This window comes from Nycticebus coucang, chromosome 3, assembly GCF_027406575.1.
Source record: "Nycticebus coucang isolate mNycCou1 chromosome 3, mNycCou1.pri, whole genome shotgun sequence".
Taxonomy (NCBI): domain Eukaryota; kingdom Metazoa; phylum Chordata; class Mammalia; order Primates; family Lorisidae; genus Nycticebus; species Nycticebus coucang.
Window position 1 is genome coordinate 44565029 of NC_069782.1, and position 27592 is coordinate 44592620.

The window sequence follows — 27592 nt, forward strand, 5'->3', positions numbered from 1 at the left end:
CCCATGGACCCATACGTGCCCCACCGTTCTCCTCATTCATTTTGGAGTTCACAGAACCACAGAATTTTAGAAGAGAGACCAATAGGACCAGGCGTTGTGCCACATACTTTGATATTTTCCATAAACAATTTTGTTAATCTTCAAAACAAATCTGTAAAGTGGTTTTCACCCCATTTTAAGATGAGGAAATGGAGGTTGAGAGGGTAAATTTTTGCCAGTCTAATACATGGTAATCGAACCAGAATGGGAATTCAAATCGCTTTGACTATCATCAAATCCAACCCAAGTCCTAGATACACTCTTCTTAACTCACAGTACATGGTGTGTTCACAAAAGATACCACGGATAAATGTGTCAAGTGCTGTGCTGGATCATACGTACACTATGGAGAGGATGTCTCCTTAAAAAGGTAAGATGCTCCAGAGGTTTCTAAACCCAGCCATAAAATGGAATTACCTAGGAATAATCCTAATCATATCGATTCCTGATTTACACCCTCACCTCTGCTAATTTTGAAGGTATAGGGTAGTTCTTGGACATCTGTGATCTTTTCATTTCTTCCAGATACTCATGACACAGCAAAACTAGTGAGGGGTTGAAGCCTCCGTATAAGCACAGGGCTTCCCAAACTTCTCTGCTTGTTAGACTCACTTGGGAGGCTTCCAAAACAACTAATTCTTGTGTCCAATCTCCAGATAGTGTCTTTTAGAATCACTTCCCTACTATATAATTCCCTTTATGTAATTTATCCAACCACTCCCTGAATATATTAGGCAAGAAGAAACCTATTGTCTCAGGAGTCTAGTCTTTTAGATAGTTCTTCCTAATTTGAAGACAAAGCTGTATTTTTTATACTTCAATTTGTAATTATTCACAATTTTTAGAGTCATCAATGTACATAAAACATGTTTAATTTCTTTTTTATATAAAAGTTCTCCAAGTACGTCCTTAACCAAGTTAACCATCCTAGGACCTTTCAGAATTCCTCATCACCCTTGTTCCTTTCCTCAGAAGATGTCACACTTTGTACGTAGCGTGTAAACTACACTAACCAGAACTGGACATACGGGTCGAAGTGCAGTTTGTTCTCACTGATAACACACCTCCAGGTCCCACAACACTCCAGGCCAAGCACAAAACATCAGTGTGTGAAAAATAAGCTTCTAAACTGCCTTTTGCCCCTTTCCATACAAGGTTCCCTGCCTGGCATCCTTTTGTCAACCCTTGCTCCTTTCAGCTCCCCCGCTCTGCTGTGCAAATCTGTTTTGTGTACTCCTGAGAATGTTTCCAGGAAACAACTTGGGCAAGGACTTGCCCATGAGAGAAAACACGGCTAAGTCAAGGAGCTGAAAGAAATCCGATGAGGAGCCACTACAATTTTGAAGATGACGTGCACTACAATGAGGTTTGTGATTTTAAAATTTCATCTTAACTGCAATATGGAAAAATGTGGGAGCTAAACTTATGGCAGAGAAATCTTACAGGCCTTGTTAGAGCAATCTAAGGAACAGGCAACAGCATTGTGAAGTAGCAGAGGCGCCGACGGCGTGCAGAGGGTGATGAAACTGAGCGATGGATTATTTAGGAGGTGGAGCTGACAGAATTGGTTACCGTTTGAACGTGAGTCTGAATCTGAGTCTGTGGTTTACGGGTTCCTGAACATATAAACCATGATAATCACTATATGATATAGCAAACTCACAAGAGAAGCACCTTGGATAAGACAAAAGACTGAAACAAAAAATTCTTTCTAAAAAGCAGAAAATTATTAGCTGATATCATTGATTGACATAGATGCCAAAATCCTAAACAAATATTAGCAACCTGAATCCAGCAATGTTTAAAATGAATCGCACATCATTTCCAAGGTGAGATTATCCCAAGAATAAAAGGTTGGCTTAAGATTTGAAAATAAGTCATCATAATTTACCCCATTAACAAAATAAGCAAGAAAAATTATATGCTCATCTCTAATGGGACACAAATACGATGATGTAAACACTAAGCCACGACCAAAGTGGGGAGGGAAACTCTTGGCAAACAAAGAATACAAGGAAACTTCCATAATCTTATTTTGCCAGAGGAAGATCTACAGCAAACATCATACGTATTAGCAAAAAGTTGAAAACTTCCCACTTGATCAGGAATAACACATGAATTCTGCTAACATCACTTCCATTCTACATTGTGCCTAAATTCCTCACATGGATTAAGAAAAGAAAATATGAGGGGGAAAGGATAGGGGAGAGATGGAAATGGCAGGAATGCAGTATAAGCATTAGAAGGTAATAAAATAATTATAAACAATTTACAATTGTTACGATGTTGTTTGTAGAAAATATTAAAGAATCAGGAGGCAAATTCCTAGGATCAAAAAGTAAGTTTAGCGAGTTTACCAGATAAAAAGTCAACGCATAAAAATTCTTTATACTTCTTTATAATAGCAACAAACATTTATAAAACACAACTTTCACAAGATGCTATTTAGCGTGGCATTAAAATTATAAATATACTGGAATAAATCTCATAAAAGATGGTAAAAACTTTATGATAAAGCAATAAAACATCAAAATAAAATAAAGACTTAAATAAATAGAAGGTTGGCAATGTTCATAAATTGTAAGACTCAATACTATAGAAAGGACAGCTCATACCTAAAATATTCATAGACTTGGTAAATTACCAACGGAAGTCCCCAGATACAGTTTCAGAAGATGCTCCTATAATGTGTATAGAAACACAAAAGACCAAGAAAGTCAAGACACTATTAAACAAGTTAAAACAACTTGCTGTAGAAGTTAAAACAAATTTTAAATAAACAATAAATAAGATGGTAAGTGACTGGTGTAAGGGTAGGTGAATCAACCACTGGACCACAGAAATCCTCAAAATAGACTTTAACAAATACAGCCACTAGATTTATTGTAAAGAAAAAATTGCAAAGCTATGGAGGGAAAAAATATTTTCAACAAAGAGTCCTGGGTCAATTGCATATCAACACAGAAAAAGTTAAAATTGACCTCTACCAGTAATAATCATTCCAATTGGATTGTACATCTAAATGTGACAAAACAATAAAGCTTCCGGGAGAATGGCTTCATAATATGAGGGTAGGGAAAGATTTCTTAAACAAGAGCTCAGAAGCACTATAAATCAAGCAAAATTAATATGATTATGTTGAAATCAAGGACTTTGATTCATCAGATTATGTAAATAAGAAAATATGCATATAATCCATAAAGGAGGTAAAAGGTACTTGTTATACATATAATTACATGTAAAATATCTAAAAGTCAATAAGAAAAAGGCAACAGACAGAAATATTTAAATAGGCACTTTAAAAAAAAATCAGAAAGATGAGGATAGTGATTACTATCGGTTAGGGATAGGGATGAGGTATGTCCAGAAGGGACAGCAGAAAGGACCGTGGTAGTGATGGAACAGCATTATATCTTGAATGGAGTAGCTATATGCATCCGTGAGTGTGATAAAAGAGCAACACATATACACAAATAAGTGCCTCGAAAACTGGTGAAATATGAATGGGCTCATTCCTGAATTATGCTAGTACCAAATTCTCGGTTTTGACACTGTAGTAGTTATGCATAGATGTTAATGCTGGAGGAAACTAGGCAAAAGGTCCGATGGACCTCCCTGTATGTTTTTTCCCCACCCCTTCCCTAAACTCTAACATTACTTTAAAATAATGAGAAATTTAAAAAAGAAGATGTACTAAATTCTCAATAAACACATTAAAAAGTGAACACTCTCTTAGTAATCAGGAGAAGGCTAATTAAAATGACCTGAGATGTAACTTCTCATCTGCCTAAGTGGTTAAAAAAAAAAAATGACAGTACCAACTATTGGCAAAGACAGGAAACAGGAACATTGCTGATCAAAATGTAAACTAGCACAACTATTTTAGGCAAAAGAGTTTAGTGTTATCTACTAAGTTTTAGTTAAAAGGATACATACTACATCATTCCATTTACATAAAGTTCCAAAAACTGGCCAAAGTCACTGTGATGATGTTACAAGTCAGATTACCTTTGGAGAGTGGTAGGGAAGGATGTTTGGATTAGAGTCTGACGAGAGTACTACCCATATTCTATTTTTTTGCTTGAACAGGCATTACGTGAATGTTATTATGTAATAACTCAATATTTTGTATAGTTTTCTATCTAACATGCTTCATGATAAAAAAAAAATAGCGAAGCAAAACTCTCAACAAATTAGGCATAGAAGAAATATACCTCAACATCGTAAGGGTCAAATGTGACAATTCCACAATTAACGTAATACTAAATGGAAAAGCTGAAAGCCTTTTCTCTCAGAACTGGCACTAAACGAGGATGCCTACTTTCACCACTCTTATTCAATACCTGACTGGAAGTCCTACCCAGAGCAATTAGACAAGAGAAAGAAATAACGGACATCCAAATTGAAAAGAAGAAAGTCAAGTCATGCCTGATAACATGATCTTACATTTAAAAACCTGAAGAATTGACCAAAAGACTACTGAAACGCAGAAACAAATTCATTAAAGTTGCAGGATGTGAATTCAGTAGTAACTAGCAGAAAAAAAATTGAGAAGTCCATCCCATTTACAGTAACCACAAAAAAACAAAATACAATACCTACATTACCTTCCTTTAACCAAGGAAGTGAAACACCTCTACACGAAAAATTGCAAAACTACAAAACACTGATGAGAGAAATTGAAGAGGGAACAAACAAATGAAAGGACATCTCATACTCATGGATCAGAAGAATTAAAGATCCATGCTTTGCTTTGCTGCCCAGGCTGGTCTTGAAATCCTGTGTCAGCCTTCAAGTATCTGGGATTACAAGCATGAGGCACAGTGCCTGGTTGAAGAATTACAATGACCACATGACACAAATCTGTAGATTCGATGCAATCCCTATCAAAATACCAATGGTATTTCTCACAGAAATAGAAAAGCAAAATTCTAAAATTTGTATGGAACCACAAATGAGCCTGGATAGCCAAAACAATCCCATGCAAAAAGAACATGTTTCTTCATATTATCATGAAATAATATTTCTAAAAGTATCATTAATGCTGTAAATCAAGGGTGTCCAACCTTTTTTTCTCTGCCACATACTGGAAGAATTAAGAGTTGTCTTGGGTCACACAGTAAATATAAACACTAACAAAAGCTGGTTAGAAAAAAAAAATGTTCCATGCATACTTTTCATGACATCTGAAAACCAGAGACAAGCAAAAAACATCCTCACTTTGGAATGGGAGAAGATTTTTACATGTCATGAACCTGACAGAGGCCTGATACCTAGGATCTACAGAGAACTCAAATTAAGCAATAAGAAAGGAGCGATCTCCTCTATAAGTGGGCAAGGGACTTGAACAGAAACTTCTCTGAAGATGACAGACACAGACGAATGACCAACAAACACTTGAAAAAACACTCATCGTCTTTAATCAGAGAAATGAAAATAAAACCACTCTGAGATATTACCTAACTGCAATGTTAGCCCACATTGCAAAGTTCCAAAACTGCAGATGCTAGCATAGATGTGGAGAAAAGGGAACACTTCTACACTGCTGGTGGGATTGCAAACTAATACAGCCTTTTTGGAAAGAAGTATGGAGAATCCTCAAAGAACTAAAAGTTGACCTTCCATTTGATCCTGCAATCCCATTACAAGGTATCTACCCAGAAGAACAAAAATCATTTCACCACAAAGACATTTGCACCAGAATGTTTATTGTGGCTCAGTTCATAATTGCCAAGTCATGGAAGAAACCCAAATCCCCATCAACCTAGGAATGAATCAATAAACTGTGGCATATGTACACCATGGAATACTATTCACCCATTAAAAAGACAGAGACTTTACAGCTTTTACATTTACCTCAAAGGAGCTGAAACACACTCTTCTTTGTAAAATATTGCAAGAATGGAAAAATATCCAATGTACTCAATACTAACGTGAAACAAATATATAAACCATCTCATGCTTGTATGAACAATAAAACACAAATATAGTCTAGTAAGGGTGGGGAGAGGAGGAAGGAGGGTGGGGGAGGATGATTGTCAGAATGAGGGAGGGGGGACATGTGGCAGGTATAACACGCCCCTGGGTGAGGGGCTCTTTTACAACTGGAACTTTACCTTGGAAGTGAGAACAATGTTAACTAAAAATTTGTGCCCTCATATAAATTTAAAATTAAAAAAAAAATCCTCACAAAATCAGCATGCAGCCTGCAGGTTGGACACCCCTGATCTCAATTATTGAAATTTATTCATATCACTTAGCACCTTTCCCTACAGTGCAAAAAGACAGAGAAGACACACAGCACTTCATGTCTACTGTGTACTCAGCACAACACAGGCCCAAAATAGTCCAATTAAAGAATCTCGGTCCTTATATTTATAAAGTTCACAGTCCAGGAAGGTGTCAGCTGTAGTAGAACTATGAAGCACCAGCATACTCTTCAGAACTTTATTCCTATCAAGACCTTACAATACCAATGATAAAATGCAATTTCATGTGTATGGAATTATGTGCATAGAATTAGATGTGATTTTTACTCTGCTTAAATTAATGAAGAATTGAATATAACATGTTTAATTTTATAGAATGAAAAACAATTTGTGACAGAAGTACAAAGCAGCTGGAAAAAGATGGATTTGTGTCTATAAAGACGATTTTGAAAGATTATTCTCACACATGAAGGTAATTGTCAGTATGTCATGTTAATTTTCTGTCACTCTTGTTCAATTTAATGGTTTGGTCATGAAAGTCAACTACTTTATAACTAGTTTCATATAAAGAAAGGTTTTCATATTGCTCACACTCAGCCAGAAGTCCCTCACTCAGATTAAGGACAAAAACAAAATTAAGTGAGATTTTTGCAAAGACTTTTGGAGATTATTTTGGAGAAAGACTGGGGCATGTGCTCCTTCCTAACTCAGCCTCCGGCAGGGATTCTAAGATGACTTGGAGAGACTGAAGGATGTTCCCTGTAGGTAAGGGGGCATAGCTAATTACCGGGTGAGGCAAAGTTACCTTTAGCCACCAGGTAGTGTGACATACCTAAGAAGTGACATGTACTCTGATCATAGATCGAAGACATGGAAATTTTGGTCAGAATGTTTGCCTGAATTCCTTTAATAAAAGAGAACCTACTCAAAAGAGTAACTAGCCTGGGTAAGGGGACTCAGTACAGGAAACTGTAGGTACAAGGACTGGGAATCAAAGCTGGAGAGAGATCTAGAAGGTTTAGCTCAAGGAGAGGCCACGATCCAGGTTAAGGGAGATAATATTAGGGGGTGCTTAGCAGTACAGTCTTCAAAAGTATCAGAAAACGGCCTTCAGAGTCCACTTCAGATATCCCCCAGGCCCACGGTGATAGAACTGTCTTACAACATTAAGACTCCATTCTACTCTCTTCCCGCCTCACAAAGACCAGAGTGAGAGGGAGGAGGTGAAAGAAGAAAGTCCTTTCCACAGAGCAAAAAAGAAGTAAGAAGGCATGGTGCTCTCCAGTCTTGGTTTGGGTAAGGGAAGAAGCTTTTGAATAAAGATGTGTTTATAAATACAGGAATAAATAGTTCAACTGAATAAATATTCAAATTCTGAATGGAAACTTGTTTTGTGACCTACAGTCATCATAAAGCTTATCTTATCTAAAAGTGAAAAAAAATGATGTAACTATAATTTGCATGTAGGAAACAGGAGATAAGTTTGGAACAGAGATTGAGATTAGTGAGTCGTCAAACTGAAAAGGGGACCGTTCAACGGAGTTACATAGGTAGATAAGGGCATGGGTGACAGTCCTCTTGGAAAGATCCAAATTGTCTTAGGTACTATTGTCAAAATAGTTCTTAATCATACCATTCAGCAAACAAGATTGCACCACTTAATTAAAATCAATAAATGTTTCACAATATCTAAAACCAAAAAGAAAACAAAAATCAAAATTTCTGTGCATGATATTCAGCACTCTACCTTTCCTCATCCCCCTTTTAATGTTCTAGCTTCTCTGTTACCGATTCCCAGCCTCTATTCATGTCTTCTCAACTCCACTTGTTCTCTGAAGGTTTCATTTTATGCCACCACCCCACCCTCACTTCAGACGTGTTAATCGCTTCCTCCCCATGTTCTAATATACTGGTATGTCATCCCCCAACCTTTTTGGCCCCAGGGATGGTTTCATGGAAGACAATTTTCCACAGACAGGGGGTCGGGGTGGGGGAAGAGATTCTCATAAGGAGTGTGCCATTGAAACCTCTCACATGCTCAGTTTGCAGTAGGGTTTGCATGCCTACGGAAATCTAATGCCACTTCTGACCTGACAGAAGGTAGAACTCAGGTTGATGATGCAAATGATGGGGAGCAGCTGTAAATACAGAAGAAGTTCTGGTCACACGCCCACCACTCACTTCCCCAGGTGCAGCCACTTTCTAATTGGCCATGGACTGATGCTTGCCCATGCCACAGTGGGTTGGGGACCGTGTCACTAGAATACACAGATCCACACACCCACACATCCCCAAAACATATTTTTTAAAAGCCATAGGTTGCTTCTTACTTTAGCCTCACTTTATTTAAACTGAGTTGTACATGCATGCAATAAAGTACAAAAATATTTATGGCATAGCCTGTCAGACAGCCCACCATGTCTCTGGCCCCAACCCAGGGCCTCGTTGGAGTCAGGACAGTAGGTCTCTGGCCCCGGCCCACTGAACTGTCTGGACCCAGGCACTGCACCAGCTTACTCCAGGTAGGTCTTATTCAGGTCTCAGGTGCCAACGCACATTAGAAGTCACAGTCAATATTAGTAGGAACGAGCATCTCAGCAGCAGTCTTAGTAGAGGAGCGCCAATCAGGCGTCCTCCGAGCAAGAAGCAGAGCCCAAAGAGGAGGCCGGCTAACTTCTCCCAAAGCTATAGAAGTAATCCTATGGCTGCCTGGGCGACAGGTGTGGACATTGCTAACCAGTGATGAACGTACTTTCCTGCTCTCATGCATCTCACTAACGAGAGCCAATGATGTTAAATCCCTTCCCCAATTCCTTACTGCAAAAGTATTTCTCACAGGTGCCTCCTACCATAGCCTATGATACACTCATATTCTGAGCTAACCACCGCCCTTATCAAGACATAGAACATTTCCCAAATTCCAAAGACTCCCTCATTCACACTCTCACACTGTCAGTGGCCCAAACATAGATTTATTTTCTCTTTTCTTGAAACTTTATACAAGTGGAATCATGCTCTGTGTATTCATTTTTTTTCTTCTCTTTACATTTTTCAACATTTAACAGGTGTATGTCACAATTTACTGATACAAATCTCTTCTCTTTTCATTTTTCAACATTAAATCATTTGTAGATACTATTATTGACTATATAGTGAGTACAAGAAAATTTATAAATTCCATATTTATAAGTAGTAAGGTTATCTCACCCAATACAATAGCAAACTATTTATTTGTATCATCAACAATAAAACCATGAGAGAAAAAGTAATTTGAAAATAAAATCTACTAGTAAGAGAAACACAGAATATAATGTCCTTAGTATAGAGTATAAATGTCTTAACACAATAATTAAGTAAACGAGATGAGGTATATATTAACCAGTGTGATGTAATTGTTCCTAATTCTATATGAAATCAGCACATTGTACCCCATAAATGCATTAAGGCGTACGTGGTCTATGTGTTTATGATTTAATTTTTAAAAAAGGAAAAAAAAAGAAATAGAACTAGAAAATAGAACAGAGAATCATTTTTTTAGTTGAAAGAAATGAATAGTATCTATATAAATGGAGATAGGAAGATTCAATTTCATAAAGTATCAATTGTCTCCCAGTATTACATAAACTCTAATCAAAATCTCAGTATATAACTTTTTATATAATTATCTCCCAGTATTACATAAACTCTAATCAAAATCTCAGTATATAACTTTCTATGTAATTTAAGCTCAATTCCAATCTAAGTTCCAGTATATGATGTTTTTACGTAACCTAGAAGCTTATTATAAAATTGACATATAGAGAAAAGAAATAAAAATAGCCAAGGTGATTTTGAAAACTTCATGCTTTCACAGATGTAGAATGATAAAATTTAAGATAGTGAGGATATTAGACAAAGTGAAAAACAGATTATTAGCATAGACCATTTTGCTCAGAAACAAACACATCCACCGAGACAAGAGCACTGATACGCAGTTTAGTGAGGAAAGTGCTGAAATTTAAAAAGATTCTATGACAACTGGTTATACACATAACCAGAAAAAGGACTAATAGAAACATTTTTCTCAAACAAGATCTAAAAAATACAAACTTCAACAAAAGATTGATAAAATTGACTACAGCCATCTGTACGACCAACAGTTAGCATACAAAATAGAAAACCCAGAGACTGAGAAAATACGTCTATGTAATGTGCATACATACTAAAAAATGGAATTCTTAACAAAGGAACCAAAAACAAGGAAGATAAACAACCTAGCAGAAAATGGAACAACGTATAAGCAGAGGAAATCAGCACAAGAAGAAACATGGGTTGCCAAGAAGCCCAAGAAGCAGTAATTGGCAAATTTCAGAACTTTTATAAGACACCATTAGAATCTCATCTAACAGTATTTAAATGTTACTAATATTAACTGTTGGAAAAGATGGGAGAGTATTCAAAATTTCATAGGCTTCAAGTAGATGCACAACTGACACAAGCTTCAATGAGTTATTTGGCAAAGTCCAGTAAAGGTGAATGTTCACATACCCCTGAGATATGAATTCAATTCCCAGGGAGATATTCACACACTAAAAGACATGATGAGACAATTCATCACAGATTCAGGTATACATATATATATAACAGGTGTATATATATTCAGAGATATATATAATATATATATAACAGGTTATGTATATACATTCAGGTATATATATATTCTACTTTTTTTAGAAATACTGTACCAGAAATTTGTATCAGTAAATTGTGGCATATACCTGTTAAATGGCAAGTTCCACGCATCCAAACAAATGTTAATAATAGAATAATTATGCAAAGTAGTTGCACGAAGTATATCATTCAATTTTCAAAATAGTGCTAAATATTGTTTAGAAATAAATGCAAATATGGGAAAGCATAAATGTCTGTAAGAAATAATAAATCCTAAACCATGAAAGCAGGGTTTTTATTTTTTTATTTTTTCCTGCTATGAGGATATGTAAGTAAGAGATAATTACCAAAGAAGCTTTTAGTAATTCCAGTATTCCATTCAGTAAAGGCAGTATTCTGTTTCTATAAAAATTTCTGAAGCAGGCCAGGGGTGGTAGCTCACACCTGTAATTCTAGCACTCAGAGAGGCCAAGGTGGGTGGATTTTCTAAGCTCAGGAGTTTGAGATCAGCCTAATCTAGAACAAGACCTCGTCTTTAAAAAAAATAGCCAGGTGTTGTTGAGGGCGCCTACAGTCCCAGCTACTCAGGAGGCTGAAGCAAAAGGATCACTTGAATCCAAGAATCTGAGGTTGCTCTGAGCTATGATACCACAGTACTCTACTATGGGTGACAAACTGAGACTCTGTCTCAAAATATATATATATATTAAAAATTTCTGAAGCAAAATGTCAAAATGTTGCAAAACTAGATGTTGAATACACCAGAGTTAATCATTATTTTTCATTCTACTTTTCTTAACACATAAAATAGTTCACAATAAATGTTTTGAAAAGGCCTTACTTGTAAAAAAGTATTTGTAATAGATAATCAAATAATCAGCTACTGGACTGTGTAACATGTGGCTATCTACAGGGGTGAGACCTTCTCGTGTGGCGTCTGGCATTGTGTGTGGAGACTCTTTCTGATTCCACCATTAACTGCAGAGAACTGGGAGCATTCACTGGGACAAAGATGGCATATGTTCTGCTATGCAGTGGTGCAATCCAACACAGGTAAATGTTGTCTATGCATGTTGGCAGACCATACCAAGCCATCTCAAAACATAACCTGACTTGACCACAGTATTAACACAAGCCCCTCACCATGTGAAGATGGCTTAATTCTTGGGATCTCTTTTAGCAACATTTTCCCCCAGAGCCTCCTATGTGTCAGAGATTGTTCTACCACCAGAAGACAAAAGATGTTCTGCTCTAGTACCTCTTCCTAATCTGAATTCCCAGCTCACACCCTCAGCCAAGGAGTATAGCACTGTCAAGTCAACCCTAGGAAATCTTCATGACCCCCTTGATTGATCCGTACATGATCAGAGATGGTGCTACTAGCCACTATAAGTGCTTCCCTCCCAACAAATTTCTCTCTCTTTGGCATCATAGAGGACCTGGAAACCAGAAATTCCATACTGTTATAACACAGTTCTGTTTCTTTGTGTTACTTTTCAGAAAACTGTGACCCAATTATGTAAGACAAAACAAGCTTTTCTCTTGTACACCAAGTATTCAGTAAAAGGCTTTAAAAAAAAAAAAACTGGCTCACATTGTGCTTTACAAACTAAGTTCTTGTAAAAGTCCATCTTTCCCACTTGTGACATACAGGAGAAATAAAAACAGCAGGAGAAAACATTATGTTCCTTGTAACATGGCTGCAGCCTGGAAATGGAAGGTTATTTCCCTTTATCAGATAAATTGGCTCTGCAGCCCACATTTAAAACAACATACACTGCTCTTCAGCAGGAAGTTTGGACTTGATTAGTTCAAGATAAAATGATGCAAGGAAGGTTGCATATCATTCTGAGCCAATACTTAAATGGGTAATGGAGATTGAACAGCATAAAACATCCATATTCTTAGGTACTAATGACAAGTAGAAAAAGGCTTGTATCTTTCAGCTAAATTTGTTTATTGCCTGAAAATTCAATGTAGTAATTCAAGGCCAAGTGATAGGAAATTACAGTTTCCTGGTTGACATCAATTCAATTTTCAGTAATAGTTCTGAAATGGAGTTTCTAAGTTCAGAACAGAGGGAAACGCGCGCGCACACACACACACGCATTCAATATTTTCTATATAAATAACAAGTTCCAACCCAGATGATACGGCACATTGCATGGATAAAATTTTATCCCCCTTGTATGTATAAAATTATGATGTATGCTTATAAACATGCAGTGCCTTATTATGTAATTTTAATCAAAACTTGCATTTGATTAGTTCTTACATTTAGTCTGTACATGGACTCAGTTACTGAGAGAATACAAACTCCCTTAAGGAAGATTTGAAACACATGGCTATTTCTTGCAGCAGTTACAAACAGATAATCATTTTATCTAGACATTCATGAAGTAGACATCTTGAGAATTAGTAAAAGTTTTTAAAAATTAAAAAAAAAATTGATTTCTAGTGTCTTTGCTGGTATGTGACCTTCACAGTTCCCCCGGGGAAGGGCGTTTCCTTCCTGTCTGTCATGCTCACATCCTCATCCTAGGATTCATCTCTTCAAGCTCTCCTGAGAGCACAGACTGCTAATTGTACCCCAATATCCATCCATTCTCCATTAATCCAAGGTGTTAGGTTCAAAATGAAAGACATTTCCCAATTTCCCTGTTTGCAAGATCTAATCTGGCCAGTTGATACATTTGATGATGCTGTGGTGTCATAAAACATGACAACACAAGCACAAATGACACACGCCGCCTTGAGATGACATAATTTAAAAGGGAATTACTCTCATAGCAGTTTTCTTTCCTCCTTCCTGTGGGCTGGAATAGCTTCCAACACGTGACTAGGACAACACCTTAGGGGATCACAGAGCTATGAGATGGAAGGAACCTAGATTGTGGGACAAAACTTACCTGGCCTGAAACATCAACTTCTCTCTAACTTGTATGAGAAAGAAATGCTTTGATTTGCTTGAACTATACTATTCTGTTACAGAAGATTCGCATTTACCCTAAACAACACAGAAATCTTGGCCTGATACAGAATATGATAGAGATTATTTTCAGTAAATATTCTCCCCTCTCCCCTGCTCCACTGACTAAAGAATTACCCAAATGATTTGCTTTGCCCAGTAGAACATGAGCACATTGGTGCCAGTAGAGGTTTCAAACTGGCTGGCCTTATTGCCCTCTTGTGATCCTCCAGGAGAAGAGCATGTCTCGGGGAGCAATTGTTTCATAAAAAAAGGAAAATATATGGAGAAGACCTAAATCCAATCCCAGCATGATGCCAGGGCTAGCTAATAATAGCTGAACCATGAACAAGGAAAACAATGCTTGCTATCATAAGCCATCGAATTTTAAAAAGTGGGTGGATGATAAGGGAAGGTTAGATAACATTATTGAAGCAAACCTAACAAATACCGAAAGGAAAGAAAAATCTAATAACATATTAAAAGAAACAATTTGGACTTTGTGAATTTGGAATTAAAAGTTTTTAAAACTTGTACTTTTGACTCATGATGGTTTCAAAGCAATTTCTTGATTTTCTAAATAAAAGAGTAAAATACATAATTTCCAAACATCCTTACAACTTTCGTATTCTAAGATTTCATAAACTGCTTCCTGAGTTCTGCTACTTTCTTACCCAAAGCCCCTCACTACCTTGATCAGTGCATTGCGACCTATAAATGCTGAGTAAAGTACATCCTTGTTAAGAGATGTTCTCAGCCCTCCTTGATTTCAGATCATGGACCATGATATTTTGCATTTTACAACCCAGTGGTCTACATTTTACTTTATATTATATCTAACCTTTGGATATTAGTCCAGCAAAAATAAATAAGTAAATGTTATTTATTAACTATCAAAAACTCCATCCTAAGTAGAGAATAAGAAGTCTGGCCAGCATATAAAGCTGTAGAAATTTTCTATAGAGGGATCAATGATCTATTTTAAAGAGAGAGATCAATGGCGAGTCAGTTCTTTACACAGTATGATTTGTTAATTGGGGATATTCCATATGCAAAGACACAAATTAAATACGCGAACAACTGCCCAGCAGGAGATACTTCCCGGTCTAGACTTCCTTGCAGCTAAATACTACACATGACTATACAATAAATTTTTGGTTAGTAGGACCTAGGCAGAATTCATGTGTGCCACTGCTTGTAGAAGAAATGGAGGCTTGAATATAAATCCCTTGGCAGGAGCTAAAGCAGCCATGGCAGGCTGTGCCATGAACGCTGCACACTGAGAAGGGCCCACCCATGAGACTGAATGATGCTGAGTCCCTGAGTGACTGTGCAAATAATGACATATTACAAGCCTTGGAATATCTTTGGACTGCAACATTAAGAATGAAACACTTGAGAGGCACCTGTGGCTCAAAGGAGTAGGGAGCTGGCCCCATATACCGGAGGTAGTGGGTTCAAACCCAGCCACAGCCAAAAAAAAAAAAAAAAAAAGAATGAAACACATGAACAAAAACACTTCTCTCTTAAACTATACTATGGAAGGTGGAAAGGATTAGTTTTAACAGTAATTTGGCTTATGTCTTTACTGATACCCACCCTAAGGGCATCATCACTTCAGAGCATCCCAGTGGCTGTTCAGACCTATTCAGGATTTGTGTCTGCTCTGCTCCTATTAGCCCCTATTTCCAGAAAGGTTAAACATTTTCCTCTTTCCCAGTTTTGCTTACATAAATTCGTTAGCATGGTTATATGCTTTTCACTAACTTTATTCGCCACTAGGTCATGTTGGTTGGATATGCACTTGAACCACTGGGCAAAATCCAATCTGAATGTGGCTGTGAAGCAATCATAACATGCCTCAGGGGGAGCAGTCAGTCTCGTGTGTCTATACCTGATAATCCCACATTTTGCGTAGCTCTTCTTCCACTCAAGCTCTTTTTGTACAATACACGTAAAGAAAATCATAACTGCAAAAGAGGATTGCTACATTAAGATGGACTCTTGGTAGTCTCATGTTTAACAGCTGTAGCTTCAATATTTGATTTCGACTCTGCGCTAACTTTTAGGAAACCTGCATTTAATGATCTGTAATTTTTACAACAACTTTTTCAGTCATTGTTGTCAAGCTTTTGTATATTCAAGGGCACAGGGTAAACTAAGTGGAGAAAGGAAGACGGAGAAAAAGAAAGATGGTCAGAGAGGGGAAAAAGTGAGAGGAAAAGAGAGAAAAGAGAGCAAGGAACTGGAGACCTGAAAGGTGATGGGATGGAGGAAAAGTGTGGAGAAGAATGGGAGGATAAGAACTGCCAGTCAAGGCTCTTCCTAGCTTTGAAGCTTACAAAATAAATATAGTAGAGACAAGGTAAACAGTTAGATGGATCTGTGCTTCTCTTGCTACAGCCAGAGAGAGAAACAGCTTCAACACTCCACAAATCCTTACCTTTACAAAGAAACTCAGGCAATTTTAAGAAACAAATGGTGTGCCTTTCAGATCTCAGAAAATGCCTTTTATCAGTCCGTGGTGTGAGAAAGTTAAAAAGAACTGACTCCCAGGAGTCACCAGAGAAGTGATTCCTCTGTAAGTGAGGACGCTCAATTTTCTATAAAAGCAATAAAGTACTTTACTGACCCAAAGATGGGAAAGTAAAGTTCTCTTGGCCACGTCATAGGAATACAAGGGCTTATTCCTTTAACATTCTGGTTGCAAGATTAACTTTTAACCTTTAATTCTAAAGAGAAATGTACTTCCCTTTGTTAAAGAAACATTAGATTCAGGAATGTTTTAAAAGGAACTGGATCTGTGAAATATAAACCATGGAAATCAAGTACAGAATCCTAAAAAGGTGTTTTAGCTGACTTTGATCAAAAATCAATGCCTTTGACATAATGGAAATTCCTAATTTCCAAGGAGGATTTTAATCAAACATTTGCTCCTAAGAAGCTACTAAATGGTTGGAATGGTCTCGGTCTGCCGACTTCATAGAAGCTGGATAAAGAGTTCCTCACTTTGTTTTGGCAATATATTTTTAAATTATTGCTATTTTAGAAGTGGGTCCAAGAAGAAGTGAAAATTTAACAGAAATTTATTTATTGTATAACAGCTAAAGTTTTCAAGCACATAATAATTTGCTAATTTCTAGCAGGGTTTGAGTGGGAGAACTAAAATGTAAGTAGATAAAACACATTAAGTGATAATTGAATAAAATATTAAGATTCTTAATAAATGTTAAAATATCTTTTAACTTCTAGAATTATAGCAAAGGCAATATAAAATATGACAATGTAAAAAGACCAAACGTTAAACACCACTTAGCTGTAGGCAAACAAGTACTACGAGTTTTTAAGTAAGCAGTAATGAAAACACCATCATTCACAAATGCCCAGTGATACCATTTAGTACTCTCATTCTAATAAAAACAAACAACTAACCTGGGATTTCAGTTCAAGATAAATCTAATTTTTAAAATGCAAGGCTTCTTAAAAACCTCGTTAAACTCTAAACTATTCTGTTATTATTTAAATATTCTAATTTATTCCCATATACCAATAAATACCAACAACTGACATTGTTAAGAACAAACACACATCTGTTGGTCCAAGGTTCTACAACACAACTCATTGAAGCTTTTGTAGAGAATTTTTACTTACTATCATATTTATCTTATATCTTGCTCAGAACAACTTTATAAGTGTTATGTCAAGTTTTATTATTATTACAGATAGGTAAAATAAAAACACAAACGTTAACAGAGAGTAAATGAGCATAAAGAAAACAGGATTATGTGAAAAGGTATGCTGGAGAGCTGAAAACTGTCTAATAATTAGAAAAACTACTTAATAATCATCTCTCCAAAGGAAGTCTAGTCTCAGGGACATAGGTTACACTCAGACTTTAAAATTACATACTCAATTGATTTACACAATCAATGTGATTGTTTTCCACACCTAAACCTGTATCTTCCTCTAGTTTTCTAAAAATTAGTATAGAAGATTAAGGGCCAAGTTTACCAAGAATAATTATCACACGCTTCCAAAGAATAAAGTCATTTATGTAAAGTTGAAATCATATGCATTTCTACCAAGGACCTAAGTTTAAAAAAGAAAAAAAAAAAAAACACTTGGGAAGTAAACAAGAGATTGACAATTAAACATCATTAGAAATTATCATTCTAGAAGGCTCATGAGTACCTGGAGTATCCCATGAGTCATATTACTAAAGAATATGTCTTGAAAGTTTTATTTTTCAGAAACACACTTTATCTCCCTGGGATGTGGAAAGGAGCACGTGCTTTTGAAGCTGACACACACTTGGCCCTGGGTGGTTTAAGTATAAGGGGGGAAAGAACAGGAGGCTCTCCAGGCCTTTCGTTCCTCATTCTCTCAGTAAAACCATTCTGAGGTTCTGCTCAATTTTCTCTCCATTTCCTCCTTTTCAGAAGAAGGAAGAACAAACAGTATAAAGAAAGAATGAGGTAGCTTCCCCTACATTTCTATTTTCCCCACATCTCATCCTTTAGAATATTCTCAAGTTCAGTGTTTTTCAAGCTATTTTATATCACAGCACACTTGAATACATAGTGAAACTTCTTTGGCACACTTAAATTATGTTTTGACCAAAAAAAAGTAAAGACAGAATATAGTTACTATGCTTTAAACATCTTTCAAAAATAATTTAAATAATGATCTTTAAAATCTTCAAGGCATATCTAAGATCCATCCTCTCACAGCACACCAGTTGAAAATCACTACTCAAGCTCTATCTAAATATGGTACTAAACACACATGAATCCTGTTTTGGCCATAGCTTAGCGTCTATATACTGTACACAGCAGTTAATTATGTTTTGAAATCAAAAAATTAGTACCCAGTGGTAGTACTTATTCAACAAACATGAGCTTTCAATGAACACTCAACAAAATCCAAAGGGACACTGCACATTAGCCCGCCCAACACATTTCTACGAGTCACTATGTTTAACTTAAACACAGTGGGACCACCCAAAAGTGTGGGCATGTGTTATCCCTGAGAAGTAGGACTACAGGTGGGTTTTTCCCCCTCTTTCCTTTTACTTATAAAAATTCTCAAAAGTACACAGAAGTAAAAAGAATAGCAGAATGAACTTCCATGTACCAGTCCTTATTGTGGCCAACGTAGTTTCATCTAAACCCCACCTCCTCTCCACACTAGAAATTATTCTGAAATAAATCCCATCATCTAGTATTACAAATGATTTTCATTAAATTTTATTTTATGTATTTTCAAATGTTTTTATTAGAAATATTTATTTTAAGCTCGGCGTCCATAGCACAGTGGTTCTGGCACCAGACACATACACCGAGGCTGGCGGGTTTGAATCCGGTCTGGGCCAGCTAAACAGCAATGACAACCACAACAGCAACAACAAAAAATAGCCTGGCATTGTGGTGGGCACCTGTTGTCCCAGCTACTTGGGAGGCTGAGGCAAGAGAATCGCTTAAACTCAAGAGTTTGAGGTTGCTGTGAGCTGTGATGCCACAGCACTCTACTGAGGATGACATAGTGAGAATCTGTTGAAAAAAATATATATATTTATTTTATATTAGAAAAAAAACAAATGCTATCAAATAAAAGAATGGAATCCATGGCAGAACCAAGAGACCGTTATGAGCTAAATAGGAAGGCACAGAACTAGAAGCAGCCCACATGATCACCCTCGAGAGGATAAATGGTTATAGGCAAAGCCACCTACAGATGGCTGTCCTTGGAAAGAAGACTGGAAGACTCTGGAAAAGACACAGGGGATGTTCAGAGTGAAGGAGAAAGTGAAAGGTGATTCTCTCCACAAGAGTGCAGGAAAGCTGGAGGAGACATCCACACGAGGGAAGTTCAGGAAGAGAGAGCTCTGGGGTTCCACACTCATCCCACAGACACTTCAGCCTGAACTATCAGGGGGTCCAACTACCGCTACAGAACTCTAGTCTAATCTAATCAGGGAACTGCTTGGCGTCTGTGCACAAACACTGCACCAGCAGGAATCTGGTGGCTACTAATCCCAGGTTAATGAAACCAATGCTATTCTGAGTTCTCAGGTGCAGGGTGCCAAGTCTATTCTGAAGCTTGTCATTGCAACAACAGGCTTCACATCACACCTGTGGGGCCAGGGAGGAAGTAGGCAGAGACGCTAGCCAGTGACATGCTCTACAACTGGGAGTTGAGCTCCCCTACCCCCAAGCATTGGCTTTGAGCAGAGGGAATACCTCAGGTGCCAAATACAGTGCCCATGTACCTTGCAGGAATTGTCTCAGTGGACAAGGGTGGGAGAACTCCAGCTGTCTGGTTAGCTGCCTGGCAGCCCTGGCCCATTGGTCAGTCCCTGTTAACCTCCATACTACTTCCTGCCCGACAAAATTCCACCAAATAGTTCCTGAGTGACAGGAGCCACCCCATGCCTGAGTGGCTCTACTATGTCACTGAATGTGTCTCACACACAGCTCCCCCTCTCTGGCTCCCATGCTGCAGTCAGACTCTGTGGCCCCACCCACAGCTCCCGCTTTACTGCCAAGGCGCAGCTCCAGCTCAGTAGTTCCCACTGAACTCTGCCCAAAGCTCTGCCCCTGTGGTTCCAATGTTCCTGTCGGCCTACAACTCGTCCTCGGAGATTCCAACTCTGTGACTGGATGCCCAGACCTCAGCCCTGCATCTCCACAACAGCCGCTAGGCCCATGGAACCACAGTGAGGTCAAATAGTCCACCAGGGAACCCCCCACCCCCTGCTTCAATCTACCATTATACATGGACCTGGAATGGCAAACACCCAGTGTGTCACTCATGACCATGCCTAGATATCCTCATTCAGCTGATGCTGTCACCTCTGTGGAAAGAACCCAGAAGAAGCAATCCCCCACAATGCTAGCCCCCAATAAAGACCTGGGGAATACATACCATCCAGTACAAAGATCATCCAGAACTGCCTTAAACTGTGACAGGAGGAAAGGACGGAACAGAAGAGCTGCACTCCAGGCTCTCAAGGCACATTCCCTCCCCTGCCAGGGCTACATTCCAGAGTAGGACATGAAGCATCACTAGGAACTTCCCCCTCTTCCCATTAAGTAGGAAAGTTCCCAGCAAAGGATAACAGGTGACTTGAAAACATAGCAGCCCTGAGGCCTTCTTCTTTAGATGAGAAGAATCCAGCAAAAAATCCCTCTGGTACTAGTAAAAAACAAAAAAATTTTACACCCCCATGGAATCACAGTGGAGCTGCAGTTGTGGACCCCAAGCAAAAGGAAACTATCAAAGTGTCTGAAATGAAATTCAAAATATGGATGGAGAATAAGATAAATGGAATTGAAGACAAGCTGAAAACCAACAAAAATAAGCCATAAAAGTTTTAAGAAATCAATGAAAAAAGAAATGAAAAAGTCACTAAAGACTTAGACTACTTAAGAAAGGATACAACAACTTTAAAAAATGAAAGTGTTGGGTGGTGCCTGTGGCTCAGTGAGTAGGGCACCAGCCCCGTATACCGAGGGTGGCTGGTTCAAACCCAGCCCTGGCCAAACAGCAACAAAAAATGGCTGGACATTGTGGTGGGCGTCTATGGTCCCAGCTGCTCGGGAGGCTAAGGCAAGAGAATCGCCTAAGCCCAGGAGCTGGAGGTTGCTGTGAGCTGTGACGCTACAGCACTCTACCTAGGGCAACAGAGTGAGATTCTGTCTCTAAAAAATAAAAAAAAATAAAAATAAAAAATGAAAGCATCATTGAGGAAATTTCACAAGATAGCAGAAAGCCTCAATAATAAAGTAAACCACATGGAATGAAGAGCTTGAAGACTGGCTGCAAGCTAACCAAGTCATTCAAAAATGCAGCAGAGGAAATAAAGAATACCAAACAATCCTTTAGGAAAATGTGGGACTATGTGAGGTGAACTAATATACAAATTGTAGGTATCTCTAGGGGAGAATAAGAAAGTACAAAAAGTATGGAAAATCTGTTTGAGGGAATTACTGAGGATTTATTGAGGAAAACTTCACTGAAATTGCCAGAGATTCGGACATCTAGATACAACATGGTCATTGAAGACTGGGAAGATTTATAAAAAATAGAACCTCTCCAAGACACATAGTAATTAACCTGGCCAAATTCCAAACAAAGGAGAAAATTCTATAAGCAGTGAGACCAAAGCAACAACTAACCTACCAAAGGAAACCTTAACAGCAGACATCGTAACAGAAACCTTACAAGCCATAAGAGACTGGGGCCCTTCTTAAGTCTTTCTAAACAAAACACCTGACAGCCAAGAATCTTGCATCCAGCAAAACTAAGTTTCATGAACGATGGAAAGTAAAGACTTTTCCGAACAAGAAAACACAGGGAAATTGTCAGAACTACACCTGCACTACAAGAAATATTCAGAACTTCATTACACGTGGATCAGCACAATACACGTAGATACTTGCCAGTTTAAAATCACCTAAAAGCTAATGCTTACAGCCCATATAAGAGAACGGAATAAGAAAGAAAACACAGTAATAAGTTACTACCCGACAGGATAAGAATACCATCCCACATATCATAGTTATCACTGAATGTAAATGGTCTGATGCTCCGCACCAAAGACACAGACTGGCTAAACAGGTAAAAAAAAAAAAAAAAACACCACAAATATCTGCTGTCTCGAGAAAACACATCTAACCCACAAGGACTAACACAGATCCAAGGTGACTTAATGTAAAAATATACTCTACACAACAGAAACCAACAGACAACGAGTGTAGCCATTCTCCTACCAGATAAAACTGACTTTAAATAAGCAATAGTAGAGAAAGACAAAGATGTTCATTAGGTAATGATGAGGGGGAAAAGTCAACAAAAAGATAAAACAATCCTAAATATATATGCACCTAACACAGGAGCTCCTAGATTCATAAAGCCAATTTTACCAAATTTAAGCAAAGAAAGAAACAGTAGTACTGTAATTGCTGGAGATTCAGCACTGCACTGACAGAGGTAGATAGATCATCAAAGCAGAAGATAAAGAAACACTGGACTTAAATGGATCTAACAGACATTTACAGAGCATTCTACAGCAAAACTACTGAATATACATTATTTTCATCACTGGTATCCAATTCAGGAAAGAGGAGGTCAAACTATCACTTTTCACTGATGACATGATCTTATACCTAGAAGTTCCCAAAAGACTCATGCAAGAGAATCCTGGAATTGATAAACAAATGTAACAAAATCTCGGGTCACAAAAATCAATGTACACATTAATAGCATTTCTATATACTAAAAACAGGCAAGCTGAGAGTCAAATTAAAGACTCAATAGTTACAAAGAAAATCAAATTTTGGCTTGGCTTGGCACTAGTAGCACAGTGGTTATGGTGCTGGCCACATACACTGAGGTTGGTGGGTTCAAACCCCTACCAAACAACAATGACAACTGCAACAAAAAAATAGCTCAGCATTGTGGTGGGAGCCTGTAGTCCCAGCTACTTGGGAGGCTGAGGCAAGAGAATCACTTAAGCCCAAGGGTGACATAGAAAGACTCTATCTCAAATAATAATAATAATAATACATGAAAAGAAAAGAAAATCAAATACTTAGAATATACTTAAATAGGGTGATCTCCAAAAATAGAATTACAAAACTGAGGAAATAAATTGCAGATGATACAAACACATGGGAAAACATTTCATGCTCATGGATCAGTAGAATCTACATTGCTAAAATGTCCATACTGCCCAATGCGATTTACAAATCCCATTCAATTTCCACCAACATACCAACATCATATTCCACAGATCTAGAAAAAAAAATTCCATACTTCACTTAGAACCTAAAAACAGTCTGAATAGCCAAAATAATTCTTAAGCAAAAAGAATGAATTTGGAGGTCCAACACTATCAGACATCAAATTATACTACAAAGCCATCACAGCCAAAACAGCATGGTACTAGTATAAAAGTAGAGATATAGACCAAAGAAACAGAACAGACAACCCTGATATAAACCATCTACCTGCAACCAGCTGTCCTTCGGCAAAAGTCAAAGCAGACAAAAACATGCCTGGACAAAGCAAGCCCTGTTCAATAAATGGTTCTGGGAAAACTGGATAGCCACACAGAAAAATGAAGCAGGAACCCTATCGCCTTTACCCTCCAAAAATTAATTCAACATAGACTAATATAGATTAAAAACTTAAACATAAGGCATGAAATGATAAAAATTCTAAAAGAAATAATAGCAAAAACTCTTCTAGACATCAAGGTAGGCAAAGAATTTATGACTAAGTCCCTAAATTCAATTACAGCAACAACCAAAATAAATAAATGAGACTTGATTAAACCAAAAAGCTGCAGACAGCAAGGAAAATAGTCAACAGAGCAAATAGACAACCTACAGAATGGGAGAAAATATTCATAAACTATACATCCTATTGAGTGTTAATATCCAGAATCTATAAAGAATTTAAATAAATTAACAGGAGAAAAAAAACATTAAAAGTGGTTTTTTGAAGTGTTTTTTTTTTTTTTTGAAAAACAGAAGTTTTTCAAAAGAAAATAAGACAGGCTCAGCACCCACAGCTTAGTGGTTAGGGAGCAGGCGACATACACCAGAGCTGGCGGCTTCAAACCCCACCCAGGGCCTGCTACACAACAATGACGACTACAACAAGAAAATCGCTGTTGTTGTGGTGGGCATCTGTAGTCCCAGCTACTTGGGAGGTTGAGGCAAGAAAATCGCTTAAAGCCCAAGAACTTAAGGCTGCTGTGAGCTGTGACGCCACTGCACTCTACCCAGAATAACATAGTGAGACTATGTCTCAAAAAATATATAAATAAATAAATAGCTTACAGACACATGAAAAATGCTGAATATCACTAATCATCAGGGAAATACAAACCACAATGAGTTATTACCTTACCCCTATGAGAATGACTATTACTAAAAAGTCAGAAAACAATAGATGTTGGCATGGACGCGGACAGAGGACATGCTGGTGCACTGCTGCTAAAACTGCAAATTAGTGCAACCCCCATGAAAAACAGGATGGAGATTCCTCACAGTAATGAACAAAGACTTATCATTCGCACTTATCTACCCAAATGAAAAGACATCATTTTATCAAAAAGACATCTGCACTGGAATGTTTATCGCAGCACAATTCACAATCGCAAAGATGTAGGATCAACCTTAGTGCCCATACATTCTTGAGTAGATTTAATAAAACGTGACACACACACACACGTACTATTCTGCCCTAAAAAAAGAATGATTTAATGTCTTTTGAACCAATTTGGATGTAATTGGAGAACTGGAGCAATTTGTATGTAACTGTAACTGGAGTCTGAATAGCCAAAGTAATTCTTAAGCAAAAAGAACAAATTTGGTGAAGTATCTGAGGAATGGAAAAACAAACACATGTGCTCCGTAATACTAAGAGCTAATCACTGAGTCATGTGGAACAGTGAGAAGTAAAATCAGGAAGAAGGGAGGGGTAAATCCTACCTGTCGGGGACAATGAACACTATTTGGGTGATGGGCACACTGAAAGCTCCGACTTTAGCATCATCAAAGCTATCCACGTAACAAAAACATTCCTACCCCCTTAATATTTTGAAATAGAAGAAAAAAGAATGAAATAGAAATTACAAATTATCCAAATAAAGAATATGGATCATGGTTATAATACTATCTTGGCATTGGGGACCTATTGCTAAAATTCCTAATCTCGACTATCTTTTTATCTTTTAACATTTTCCCAGCTTAGCAGATATGCTGGGTTTTAAAATGTGCAAAGCAACAGCACAGACTTCTTGCTCTATCTGTGGAAGTATATTGACCTCTGGCCTCTCTGCTTCCCATTACCAGCCTCCGCAACTATGAATATTTACACATCCTTTACGCAATCCCAAATCAATTCAAATGTTGAAGCCATGTCTGAAACTATTTGTGTATTTAAATCTTACTGAGAAATATTCCAAAATTCTCTACATAGCTACAAAATATATTCTCTGTTCCATAGTGCTATTTGTAGATTGAAATAAATCTTTCTCTAAAGGTATAATGACATGACTCTTTTAAGAGTCATGATATAGTGAAATCTAAAATAGGAAGCAAAATTAGCTTTTATCTAAAGCTGCTACCTGAATCCCACATCCCATTGTTGGGAAACGAAGGGTGACCTATGAAAGTAAGTGACCACAGAGGAACTCATCACAAACGAACCATCAATGGGATGGACGTTCACTGTCATGTTTCATTCACTGACGTTTACACAGGCCAAGAAGTGTTAGGTGACCACACTAAATAGGGTTGTTATAAAAGTGATAGGGAAGGACCAAGTGGGATACTAAAAATATAAATGAACATATCCTCCCCAAAAAGTTGTTAGCTAACAGCAAAAATCTGACCTCTAGTTTGATGCAGTCAAGTTGTACAACTCACATCCTCTTCTCCACAATCAGCACTCCTTACCTGAAGGAGGCTTGACAGGGGGATTGTAGGACCCAACAGGAGAAAGGAGGGACCCTTCTCATTTCAATTAATTTCCATCTGGTGGTTTCACTGTAGAGCCCAGCAGTTTCACAGAGGAATGAACTTTAGAAAATAACAAAAGATGATTTCTGATTAAATCCTATGAGTTCAATTACATACCAAGAGTAATCCTACGACACAGGTTCTTGAAATGACACATTCTTCCATCTTCATTAGGACTATTAGAGCAATCTAAAAGCAATGTTGCTAGTATTTCTAATTAAAGCCAAAAGGGACAGCTGATGAAAGCTATAAATAAACCCTCTCTGGAAAGCCCTTGTAATTTGTTTTCCTGATTGTGAAAACATGGCTTGTGTCACAACCATGCTCCCTGCTGACTCAGACCATGGAATGAGGACTTAACTTGCAATGTTGCTCTTTCCATCTGGCTGTTGTCAGTCTCACAGGCCTGGCTACTGATCATCATTAAGAGGTGTGTGTTTAATCAATCAATTACTAAGCATACAGAAAAGGCAAGGGTCAGATGCTGTCATCAACCAGGGAAAGTAAGAGGCACGCACACATGTCCATAACATGGGAACAGGGTAACCGGCATTCAGCTGGCACCAACAAACCCCTGCTGATAGAGCAACCCTCATTTGCATTAGGAATTTGAATTAGGAAGACCAATCCTTACAGCTGTTGTACAAAACAAGAGAAGCCAAACTGTGAGCTGAGGAAGCACTGGGCTTATTTTTGAGCTAAACAATTTCTTAGGAGCCAATATGTAGACGAGGGAAGGTATTATTTATTGAACATTCATACTACAAGAGAGCAAGAGGGCAAATGATGTCTTCAATGAAATAACAAATCAATAAAGCCTCACTCCATTCTACTTCAAATAAGAATCTCAAAGGATTATTTCCTGATTCTGTAATAAAAAAAGGTCTATCACTCTCGGGCTAGAGCTGCAATAATAGTTCATCTCCTATACTTCTTGCAATTTCAGTGGAAGCCAAGGGATTCCTAACACTTTCAAATAAAGATGACTCATGATATTGCAGATAGCAATGTAAATAGAGTGCTCACGTTTCAGTTCATACATTTTCATGTTTTAATATTAATTTATAACAGACCTGGTCAGATCTTGCTGTATCTTTGCAGATCTCTCTTCAAATATTATCTTTTTTAAAAAAAAACCCTGCACTCAAACAGCATTACAATCACACAAGATTTCTAGCATACTTTGACAATCA

At 37.7% G+C, this 27592-nt stretch overlaps 1 protein-coding gene across 4 annotated transcripts in view; it reads right to left on the minus strand.

Moving 5' to 3' along the window:
* The window catches only part of NAV3 (neuron navigator 3), an 862702-nt gene that overhangs the window by 651279 nt on the left and 183831 nt on the right, over positions 1–27592 (minus strand). The gene's annotated exons all lie outside the window — the stretch shown is intronic.